This window comes from Myxocyprinus asiaticus, chromosome 5 (genome assembly GCF_019703515.2).
Source record: "Myxocyprinus asiaticus isolate MX2 ecotype Aquarium Trade chromosome 5, UBuf_Myxa_2, whole genome shotgun sequence".
In the NCBI taxonomy this organism is placed as follows: Eukaryota; Metazoa; Chordata; class Actinopteri; order Cypriniformes; family Catostomidae; genus Myxocyprinus; species Myxocyprinus asiaticus.
The window spans coordinates 1,804,605-1,815,620 of NC_059348.1; the positions used below are offsets into that span (position 1 = coordinate 1,804,605).

The following is an 11,016-nucleotide window of genomic DNA, read 5'->3' on the forward strand; positions in this document are numbered from 1 at the left end:
CACCTGCAGCTCTACAGCTGTTCTCCGACTAACCTGAGAAACAGCTTTCTTGAGAATATTTCTGCAAAATAATAACATTTAGAATTTCTGTAATCAAGTTTAGTCATGAAACTCAATTTGGTGCAGCTGATAGACCCTCTCGGCGTAATCTGAGTAACCAATCAGTTGTTTGCACTCAATATGTCAACACTTTAAATTTATCGTACCTCAGTCAGCTTCCGTAGCCGGTCTCTGCGCGTTATGAGCGTTCTCCTCACTGCAGTCGTGCTTATCCTAGCCTCTTTTATCCTTTAAAGAGATACCATGTCTCAGCTCAGTATGGACAAAGTTTTATCCCTTCATGATCCCAGATTAGACCAAGAGGTATCTGCAGATACCCCGGATGCTCCACCTGCAGATGCTGACCAACTTAGTAACCTCCCCTCTAAACACCGGAGCTTACGTCTGGCCCATCGACAAGCTTTAATATCCGAGTGGCCTGTTGCTAAAATCTTGGAGGATTTATTCCTCTATAACATCTCTCCTCCAGCAGGATTACGAAGATTTGTTTACCTTCTTCCTGTCCTCGGTCAACTCCACTCCCACTCCTCCCCAGCCTGGCCCCGCCCCAGCCAACGCTAAGGCTATACGTAAACATCCGAACCCTGCATCGGCTTCAACCTCGTCAGACAAGGGCCCCACGTCGTTCCACCTACAGCCCAGGACCCGGCACTCGTGGAGATTAAAGAGTCCATTAACATACTGGAGAACAGAATCGTTGCTCTGGAACATACTAGCTCACAACCTACATCTGCAGTTAATGTATGCTCCTCTGCTATCCCGCTAGACCTCCCGCAAGTCACTTTGAATGACATCTCCACCTGCATTCATTCTACTTGCAGCTGCTATTCAAACAAATCTGAGAAGCCATATTATAGCAGGTAATGACATTAACCTAGTCAAAACACTACTTTGCTCATCCGGTACATTGGATAAATGTATCGTAGATTGTGGAGATATTTCTGTCGTTGTAAAAGAATGCGATCCAAGGTTATCTAAGAGTTTAATGTGGCTTTTGGAGTTTACAGAGACACTTTATGCTAAGTTTTTTCCGGAGAGACAATCCGAGTTAGACACTTACCTCGTCAATGTTTCAGATCTGGCACTTAACTATGGCGGTTCACTATTTTACGAGTACCATAACTCCTTCACCGCTAAAACAGCTTTGTACCTCCAATGCTTTAACTTAAAGCTGGACTGGTCCATCATTGATCTAGAACTGATCAGCAGACATTTTACTGGCCACAGGGCCATTTCATGCTCGGTTTGTGGTTCTTTTGCGCACACTGTTAACCTCTGTCCCCGAACCGCCCTTCTTATGGTGCAAGGCAACTCTGTACAAACAACTAAGCCTGCCGACCAAATTAAGACTATCATCTGCCCTGCAAGCCAGGTGAATTTTCATTCATAGGTATCTAGTGTTCTAATCTGTATTAAATTTAATGAATCTGTCTGTCCTTACAAAAATTCTGATTTCTGCACTGCTGTGCTGTATGTGGTGATAGTCACCCCAGAGCTGTCTGTCCCTGCAGATTCAAAGCACCTCCTTCCAATCATGTGAAAAGATGAATAAACATCCATCTACGCCAATCAACGTCCCAGAACTTTCCAAGAATTTATCCAACCACCCTAACCGCTGCTTTCTTATTACTGGCCTCATCCAAGGTTTTTCGGCTGGACGTAGTTTCATCCCCTCCTCCATCCATATATGTAAAAATCTAATGTCAGCTATGAAAGAGCCCATAGTGGTAGATACATTAATACATAAAGAACTAGAGAAAGGGTTTCTTATCGGTCCTTTCCACCAGTCTACTTTTCCTGTTTTTCACATAAACCCCATAGGCATAGCTACGAGGAAGTATTCTGGTTAGAAAATATTAATTATCGATCTCTCATCCCCTCACAATAGTGTTGTTCCTAGCATTAATAGCCTCATTTCTGAAGATATGTGTTCTCATATTCTTTGGTCAATCATGCCATTCAATTTATTAAAACAGCAGGTAAAGGCACATGGCTGGAAAGACATTACTGACACTTTTAAAATTATGCCCTTCCACCTCTCTCAGTGGCATCTGTAACGAGGTTCATTTGTGAGGTAAAGGAGGAAACGGGAAACGTGGCTTCAACTCAAAAAGGTCAGTCTTTGATAATAACTGAAAATAGCTTTCCAGCATTTAACATACAGACAGCTTGGTGCGACGCTCTCTCTCCCAGTCTCTGGCATGGTTCCTCCTTATATCGCTCTCCCCATTGCCCATATTGTGCTGCCCATACAGCAGCTTGAATGGGAAAAACCCTGTGGAGGCTTGTGGGACCTCTCGCACTGCAAATAATAGGGGTTCAAACCACTTATCCCAATTTCTAGCATCCTTGTGTATGAACTTACGAATCATATTCTTAAGGGTTTTATTAAACCGTTCCACCAACCCATCTGTTTGCGGGTGGTAAACACTGGTGCGAATCAATTTAATAATAATTCGTAGTTCACATAGTGTCTGTGATGTAAATTTATTGCCCTGACCAGTGAGGATTTCTTTTGGAAGAAAAGATAATTTTGAAGAGTGCCTCCACAACACTATGTGCTGAGATGTTGCGCAGGGGCACTGCTTCCAGATATCACATTGCATAGCCCACCAGAACCAAAACAAAGCGATGTCCGCGTGCTGCCCACTCTAATGGCCCGACGAAGTCCATACCAATTCTTTCGAAGGGGACCTTGATCAAAGCGGGCGCGAAGGCACTCTTGGGGTTGCCGGCGGATTCACCAGCTGACATTCACGGCATGCTGCACACCACTTGCGAACATCCCTGTGAATGCCCTACCAATATAAAAGGGCCATTAGGCAGTTTAGTGTTTTTTCTCGCCCTAAGTGACCCACCATCAGACTATGATGTGCCATCTGGAATAACATTTCCTGACGGCTCTTCAATATCAACAACTGGGTTGTATCTTCTTTTGACTGAGCATCCTGCATCACTCGATACAACCGATCATTTATAATAGAAAATTATGAAAGTATGAAAAAGGTATGAAAGTTCAATGTCTGGCTGAAGGCTTTGACAATTATTACTATCGCTTGGTTGAAGGCTTGTCTCAGGGTTTCATCTTGCATCTGCTCCAGAGGGAAATCCTCTGCAGGGAATCCTTCTAAGGGCTGGGGAAGTCGGGACTTTCCCCTCCCTTGCATCATCCTGACATGGAGCTGACGAATATGGCCCTGGCTCCGACTCCCCTGCCTGCACATCGCACATTTCACATCTAACAACTTTCTCGCAGGACCCATCCATGCATATTCCTTTTAACAGAGTTTCAAATTTTGGCCAATTAGTCCCCATAATTAGTGGTGGGTGAGGTGGGAAATAACCGCAGCCTCCACTCTATGCTTTTGCACCTGAAATTAAATAATGAGTGTCACTACAGGGTAATTGTGAATATTCCCATGCACACACCACACCTTCACTCTTTTATTTTTGCCCAAAGCCTCATCTTGAACTAAACATTGTTGGATAGTGGTCTGATTACAGCCAGTATCCAGCAAGGCTTGATATGTACTTCTCCTGATACTCACAGGTATTCTGTACTGCTCGATCGGGAGCAGCCCGCGGAGTGTTGGTTCCCCGCAACTCCAACCAGCTGGCCCAGGCATTACACTTGCACTTGCGACAGCGGATTCAACCACCTGAGGGGGAGAGCAAAGAGACATTGGGGACACCGGCAGCAGGGAAACCCCCCGATCTTGATCCTGGCGCAGCTCAAGCAGGGCCTGATGTTGAGCATGTTGCATGCTGGCGAGGGACTGTATAACTTCCGCCAATGGTGAGGACTCCATACCGATGTGTATTTCCTCCAAACTCCATGGTTTCGGCACCAGTGTAATGGAGTAAAGGAGGAAACGGGAAAATTGGCTTCAACTCAAAGGTCAGTCTTTAATAATAACACACAGACAGCTTGGTGCGACTCTCTCTCTCCCAGTCTCTGCCGTGGTTCCTCCTTATATTGCTCTCCCCATTTCTCACTGCAATCAGAAACAGGTGTTAGACATATTGTGCTCAGGTGTGTGCACACTTACCACTTTCTCTCTCTCTCTCTCTCCGAATGTTCCACCATGCCCCCACCTCCACAGCATCTTTTCAGCATCAAGAAATATTTCTAAAATTTATTTCGCAATGCGACTTACCTTTGGTTGCCGTAGTAGTCCCAAGATCACACTCTCAGAAGCAATATGCTGGATCCTTCTCAATAAATGTAAACTCCCCTACATTTAGCATTTATTAGATTATTTTTTTAGTAGATGAATTTTCATAATTCCCCTGTCTCCAAACTTAAGGAACTCTTTCATAAGGTTGGCATTCCCCTGTCAGAAGAAAAAACTGTTGGCCCCTCTACAACTCTTGAATTTCTAGGCATTATTCTCGATAGTCAGTCTATGCTCGCTTCTCTCCCAGACGAGAAGCTAGACCGTATTTGCCAAATCATGTCTTCCTACATATCCACAACATCTATTAATTAGTGAGATCTGCTGTAATTGCTGGGGCACCTCAACTTAGCTATTCGCATTATTCCCCATGGATGCGCGTTTATCTCTAGACTACTTGACATGTCAAAATCATTCCCCAACCTCCATGACAGACTAGTCTAGGTTGTCAGTCAGATTTGCACTTTTGGGCTCGCTTGCTTAAAGAATGGAATGGGATTTCTTTCTTTTACAATGACTCGTTCCAAACGTCCCATTCTCTCCAGTTTTTTACTGCTGCTGTTCCTTCTGATGGATTTAGTGTTATTTTTGGTAATAAGTGGTTTTCTGACAAGTGGCCTAATGAAATTCTCAATTTACCTTCCAAAGTTAAATGTGCTGTGCTAGTTGAGATATATCCTATCGTGATTGCTTGTCTTCTGTGGGGCGACGAAGAGGATTACTCTCCTAAGCAATAATAAAGCAGCAGTAAATATCATAAACTAATGCCATTCCACCGTTCCATTTATTAATAAATTAATTAGGCGTCTGAGCTGGACATGTGTCTTAAAGGATTTTATCTTAAAGGCAATTTACCTCCCAGGTCTTAACAATGATAAAGCTGACACTTCTAATTAAAGTTGTAATTTCCAGGTTTTCTGCACTCTTTGCCCAGAGGCACATCTGTCAGACATGATTTGTCCTCCATTCAGCCAAACGGTTTTAGATTAGAAACGCTATCTTCATATTTGGAGGTAGCAGGTCAAAACATGAGGTCGGGATGGCTAAATCCACTTTAAAGTCTTATGATTCTGCTTGCTCCTATTTTTCTCTCTTCTGTGCTGCTTTTGCTGTCCCTGTCCTTCCAGTAAACATTGCATAGGATGCGCTTTTATAGCGTACTGGGCAATCTCTCCATTCTCTTATTACTTGACCCCAGCTCAGCTTTTGACACTGTCTGCCACAAACTACTACATTCTCACCTTTCAGAGATATGTATCTCAGGTGTTGCTTTGTCCTGGTTCACTTCATATCTCAAGGATAGGCAGTACTACATCTCTATGCACAACTACAAGTCCCACAGTCACTGTCCCACACAAACAAGGGATTCCTCAGGGCTCAGTTCTTGGTCCATTACTATTCATTATGTACATTGTGCCTCTTGGACAAATTATTCGCCATCATGGTTTTAATTATCACTGCTATGCCGATTATATACAAATATATACAGCTTGCCAGCCAGATTCTATTCACCAGACTGCTTTGTTATCCTCATGTGTCAATGAATTGAAGGGCTGGCTTAACTCCAACTTTCTTAGATTAAACCTGAGCAAAACTGAGATCATAATTACTGGCCCATCAACAAAAAAAAAAATCTAACTAATGTCCCTAGCTGTGACCTTGATGCTACTCTAATCTTCCCATCTGCCACTGTCATAAACTTAGGTATCATTCTTGACCCTTCACTGACCCTGGATGCCTATATTAACAAACTCTCTGAAGCAGCATTTTTCCAACTTCGTCATATCGCCCAACTTCATCCCTACGTTAGCCCAAAAGATGCTGAATCATTAGTCCATGCATTTATTACATCTCACCTTGACTACTGTAACGCCTTTTTTTCTGGATTACCGGAACATTATCTCCCGCTTGCAATATATTCAGAATTCTGCTGTGAGAGTACTAATTTACACTAAACGATCTGCACATATTACTCTCATCCTATTTAACCTTCACTGGCTACCTGTCGCATCCCGTATTGCATTCAAAATTCTCCTGCTTACATTTAAGTCACTCCGCGGTCTAGCTCCTTCTTACCTTTCATATTTACTTTCTCCCTATATTCTTCCTCGATCGCTCCGCACTTCAAGGTGCGAACTTCTTGTTCCTAGATTCCGCCTTTCTTCAATGGGCTGCAGGTCTTTTTCTGTTGTAGCACCTAAGCTATGGAACTCAATCCCTCTGGCTCTCCGAACTACTACCTCTATCTCTGAATTCAAATCTCATCTTAAAACCTATTTGTTCTCCCAATATTATCAGTCATAATGTGTATATGCTTCATGTACTGCTCATTGTATTTGTATGTTTATCTGTATTCTGATTGGGCCACTGCCTACACTGCTTACACTTTCTATACTGTCTACATGATGTTATGTGTTCTTTTGTACTGGATTTGAAATGTCTGATTGATTGCACGATCTGATATCTGCTCTATGCAAATGCATTTGTTTTTTTTCCAGACTGGGCAACTGTCCACTGTCCATATGATTGTCTATATGATTGTTATGTTACTGTTCTTTATTGTGAAGTGTCCTTGAGCTCTGGAAAGGTGCTATGTAAATTAAACATATATCAATTCAACATATTATAAAAGCTACCATAGCAGGCAATCAATTTCATCTTTGTTGCCGGGATCCCAGTGCCATTAGCCTTTTAAGTCATCCCTCCATCCACCTGCTCATGAATGGGATTAAGAAGGCTTCTCCAGAAAGCAAAGATAAAAGTTTAGCTCTTACATTACCACTTTTACACAATTTGCCGCACCATCTTAGACTTGGGGTTTTCGGTTCTGACACAGACACTCTACTGGAGTCTTTCTTGTGGCTTTCTATGGTTTTGTAAGGTGTGGGGAGTTTACTTGTAAATCACTCTCTTTTAGTCCAGCCCATGATCTCACCATGTCTGACATAATCTTAGACCACCACCAATTTATTCTCTTGTTAAAGCACTCTAAATTTGATCAATTCAATAAAGGAACCCCCAATGTCATATCTAAGATTAATTCTAATTTTTGCCCTCTGTCTTCCATGTTCCGCTATTTGAAATCACGACAATTTGCTTCACCTGATGACCCACTGTTCCTGATGGCTGATGGCATACCTATGACGATTTCCTGGTTTGCCTCCAAACTGAAGCAGCTCTGTGGCCTCAATCCCAAATTCTACACTTCACACTCCTTCAGAATTGGAGCAGCCACCACAACCGCACCCAAAATGCCTACCGCTACCCTCAAGAACATGGGATGTTGGTCATCAGCAGATTTTAAATGTTAAATTAGACACAATTCTAAAGACATCATCGACGCTCAAAAGTTGATGAGTTCTTAACATGTGTAGTACCATCTAATAAATATCTAACTTGCTCAGGTGGTTGCTGGGTTGAATCATGGCGATATTATTCACTTTTGTCAGCCATTCCAGATTCTACCATCTAATCCACTACGATTTGAACATTTCATTTTCAGTGATCGACATTAATCATGCAGAATTCTCTCAACATCGTACTGAGTCACGTTGCAAGTTCTTTTATTCAGTTATTTCCCCAGCGATAGTCTTAGAAGTGACTTATGTATCAGCTCAATTCAACTCTTTCCAATTTGCTCATCGGCTTGCAAAGTACCTAGAAGTGCTTTTTTCTGGTTAAGCCTTAGCTAAGCTCAGAAAGGCTCACAAGTCTGTCTAGTTCACTAATTAAATAAACAGGCTTTCGCCAAGTACACATAGCTGTCTAGTCACTAGTTAAGTAATCCTCTGGGTCATTCCAGTCCAAGCACATTTTCTAGTCAGGACACTAGTTCTAGCATTCGGCCAGCTGGCCATACACATAGTAAGCCATTAGCGTAAGCCATTCGGCCAAGCTGGCCCAGGCACACATAGTTAGTATACATCGATTAACATGGCTCTCCGGAGCAGCAGCAGTACATAAGTCTTGGCGAGTATGTCTGCACTGTTGGGGGGAGGGGTTTATGCTTATTTGCATTCAACCGTTTTGTTGTAGGGGGTCATCTCTAAGCCTCACTTGCTTGTAGCAGCAGCAGCATAGCCTCCATGCTTAACCTTGTATGTCTGAGTACGTCTAGCAGTAGCAAGTCCTCGTACTTGCTCTGCAGCAGCAGCATGTCTTCCATGTTTCACTCCTAGCAGCAGCAAGTCCTCGTACTTGATCTGCAGCAGTGTAGCAGATCTAGTCTGCCAAAACCACACTTATTAACTCATCCTTTACATTAATAAATGCATTCTAAAACCATTTCCGTGAGTTGTCATGATTGAAATGTAATCAAGTTCAGTCATGAAACTTAATTTGCTGCAGCTGATAGACCCTCTCATCATAATCACAGTAACCAATCAGTTGCTTGCATTCATTACGTCAACGCTTTAAATTCATCATACCTCAGTCAGTTTCCATTGCCGGTCTCTGCACGCTATGAGAGTTCTCCTCACTAACCCTCCTCCTCCCCAGCTCCACAGTCTAAATCTGATAAGGGGTCATCTCTAAGCCTCACTTGCTTATAGCAACAGCAGCATAGCATGCTTCACCTTGTATGTCTGAATATGTCTAGCAAGTCCTCGTACTTGCTCTGCAACAGAAGCAGCATGACTTCCATGTTTCACTCCTAGCAGCATCAAGTCCTTGTACTTGCTCTGCAGCAGCGGCAGCAGCAACAGCATGTCTTTCATGTTTCACTCCTAGCAGCATCAAGTCCTTGTACTTGCTCTGCAGCAGCAGCAGCACCAGCAACAGCATGTCTTTCATGTTTCACTCCTAGCAGCATCAAGTCCTTGTACTTGCTCTGCAGCAGCGGCAGCAGCAACAGCATGTCTTTCATGTTTCACTCCTAGCAGCATCAAGTTCTTGTACTTGCTCTGCAGCAGCAGTGTAGCAGATCAAGTCTGCAAAGACCAGACTTATTAACTCATCATTTCCATTAATAAATGCATTCTAAAACCATATCCGTGAGTTGTCATGACTGATGTTCAGTTATTCCAAGCAAAGACTAATTTAAAATAATATTTTTGGGTTAAATTTTCATCATTCCAGCTCCTCCTTGGTCTGTCCGTCACCTGGCTCTGCCTTGGCTCCCCAATCCTCTGGCTACGCCTTGTCTCTCCGATCCTTCAGCTCCACCAGGGACCTCCATCCCTACGAGCCGCCTTGGTCCTCAGCCCCACCGGCTCTGCCTAAGTCTTCCGATCCCCCAGCTCCACCTTGCTCCTCCGAGCTTCCAGTGCTGCCTTGATCCTCCCTGCCTCCAGCTCCACCCTGGCCCTTCCAGCTGTTGGCTACTCTCCGGGTACCAAGTTCCCTGGTGTCGCCCTTCAAGTCTTTCACAGCTCCGCCTTCCATGGCTCCACCCCTCAAGTCTCTCAAAGCTCCACCCCTCCAGTCTCTCATGGCTCCACCTTCCACAGACGTTGCCCTGATCCCATGCTCCACACCCTGCCAAGCCATGCCTCAAGACACCAACCCCCCCAGCTCCCTACAGAACTTTGGGATTATGACATGTTTAATGTGTTTGTTCATATGTTGGGGCATCGGGAGCCGCCCCTAGTGGGGGGGATATGTCATGTGTATTTTGTTGGTTCATGTTTTTCATGTCTTTTATTTTGAAATTCTAGTTCCTGTTTCATGTCATGTGGTTCCCTTATCATGTGATTTCATGTTTCCCTCCTTGTTCATGTGTCTTGTTTTCATTGGTTTACTGCCTTGTTATCTTGTTTAGAGTTCTTAGTGTTTATTGGTTATCTTTGTCATGTGTTCTACCATGTCATGCATTTAAGCCTCATGTTTGCCATTGTCCATTGTCAGGTATTGTGTGTGAATGTGACTTTGTTAAATTAGTCAAGCTTGTCAAGTCATGTTATAGTCAAGTTCATGTTTGTATTTTGTTCACGTTTGTAGTTAGGGTTTTTGGATTTCACATTTGGAATAAAACTGCACTTGGGTTCATCACACGTCATCGTCTATGTCATTGCCAGCGCCAGCAATGTTACAATAGGTTTTTAAAAATCAAAACAGTAAGAGAACTGAGGCACAAAAATTCATTGAATATTCAATGAAAATATTCCCAAAATGGAAAAGGTAATTAAAAAATTATTAAAACATTGTTTTGGCCAACAAATACTATAATTGTAAATGTTATACATTTAAGCCATTTAAAACACATGTAACAACCTGGTCTTATAAAAATGTGACATGACCCAAAAAGAACACATTTAAATCCATCTTCATAATATAGCTGACCCTTTCTTTAATGTATGCCAGTGTGGTTTGATTATGTTTGCTTGTTAATCCAAGAGCTATAACAAAAATGTAAAAAAAAAAAAAAAAAAAAAATTATAATAATTAACTAGGTGTTTGAAACCAACATTTAAAACCTCTGGAGAAAACACCTTTGTGCAATTAGACACTGAAATATAACCCTTGTGACAACTTCCCTGTTGTACATCTAGCCCAGGTCTCCCCTACATATACTGTAGTTATCAGTGCACAAGTGTTTAGGCAAATTTACTTTCTATATGTTGTGAATAAATACAGTGAGTAAATAAATGTTTTAATGTCAAGTTTTTTTGAGAGAGGGCGAGGACTCAAACGCAGATTCATTTAAATTGAAAGCTTAAGCATTTCATATTATTACAAATTAATATAGGCTACTATAAAAAAATAAATAAAAAGGGAGTTCTTGAAATACTTTATGCAATAACTGGCATGCAACAAGATGTATTTGTTTTAATTTTTTAAAGAC

General features: G+C 42.4%; 1 long non-coding RNA gene across 2 annotated transcripts; it reads left to right on the forward strand.

Moving 5' to 3' along the window:
- Positions 1-480: 480 nt before the first annotated feature.
- On the forward strand, positions 481-10,563 carry LOC127440921 (uncharacterized). Of its 2 annotated transcripts, none has more exons than XR_007897230.1 (3): positions 481-920; positions 3,611-3,958; positions 7,409-10,563. It is a non-coding gene; the product is annotated as an uncharacterized LOC127440921 (long non-coding RNA). The 2 variants fall into 2 exon arrangements; XR_007897231.1 differs by having other exon boundaries at positions 483-920; positions 7,412-10,563.
- The last annotated feature ends 453 nt before the right edge of the window (positions 10,564-11,016 follow it).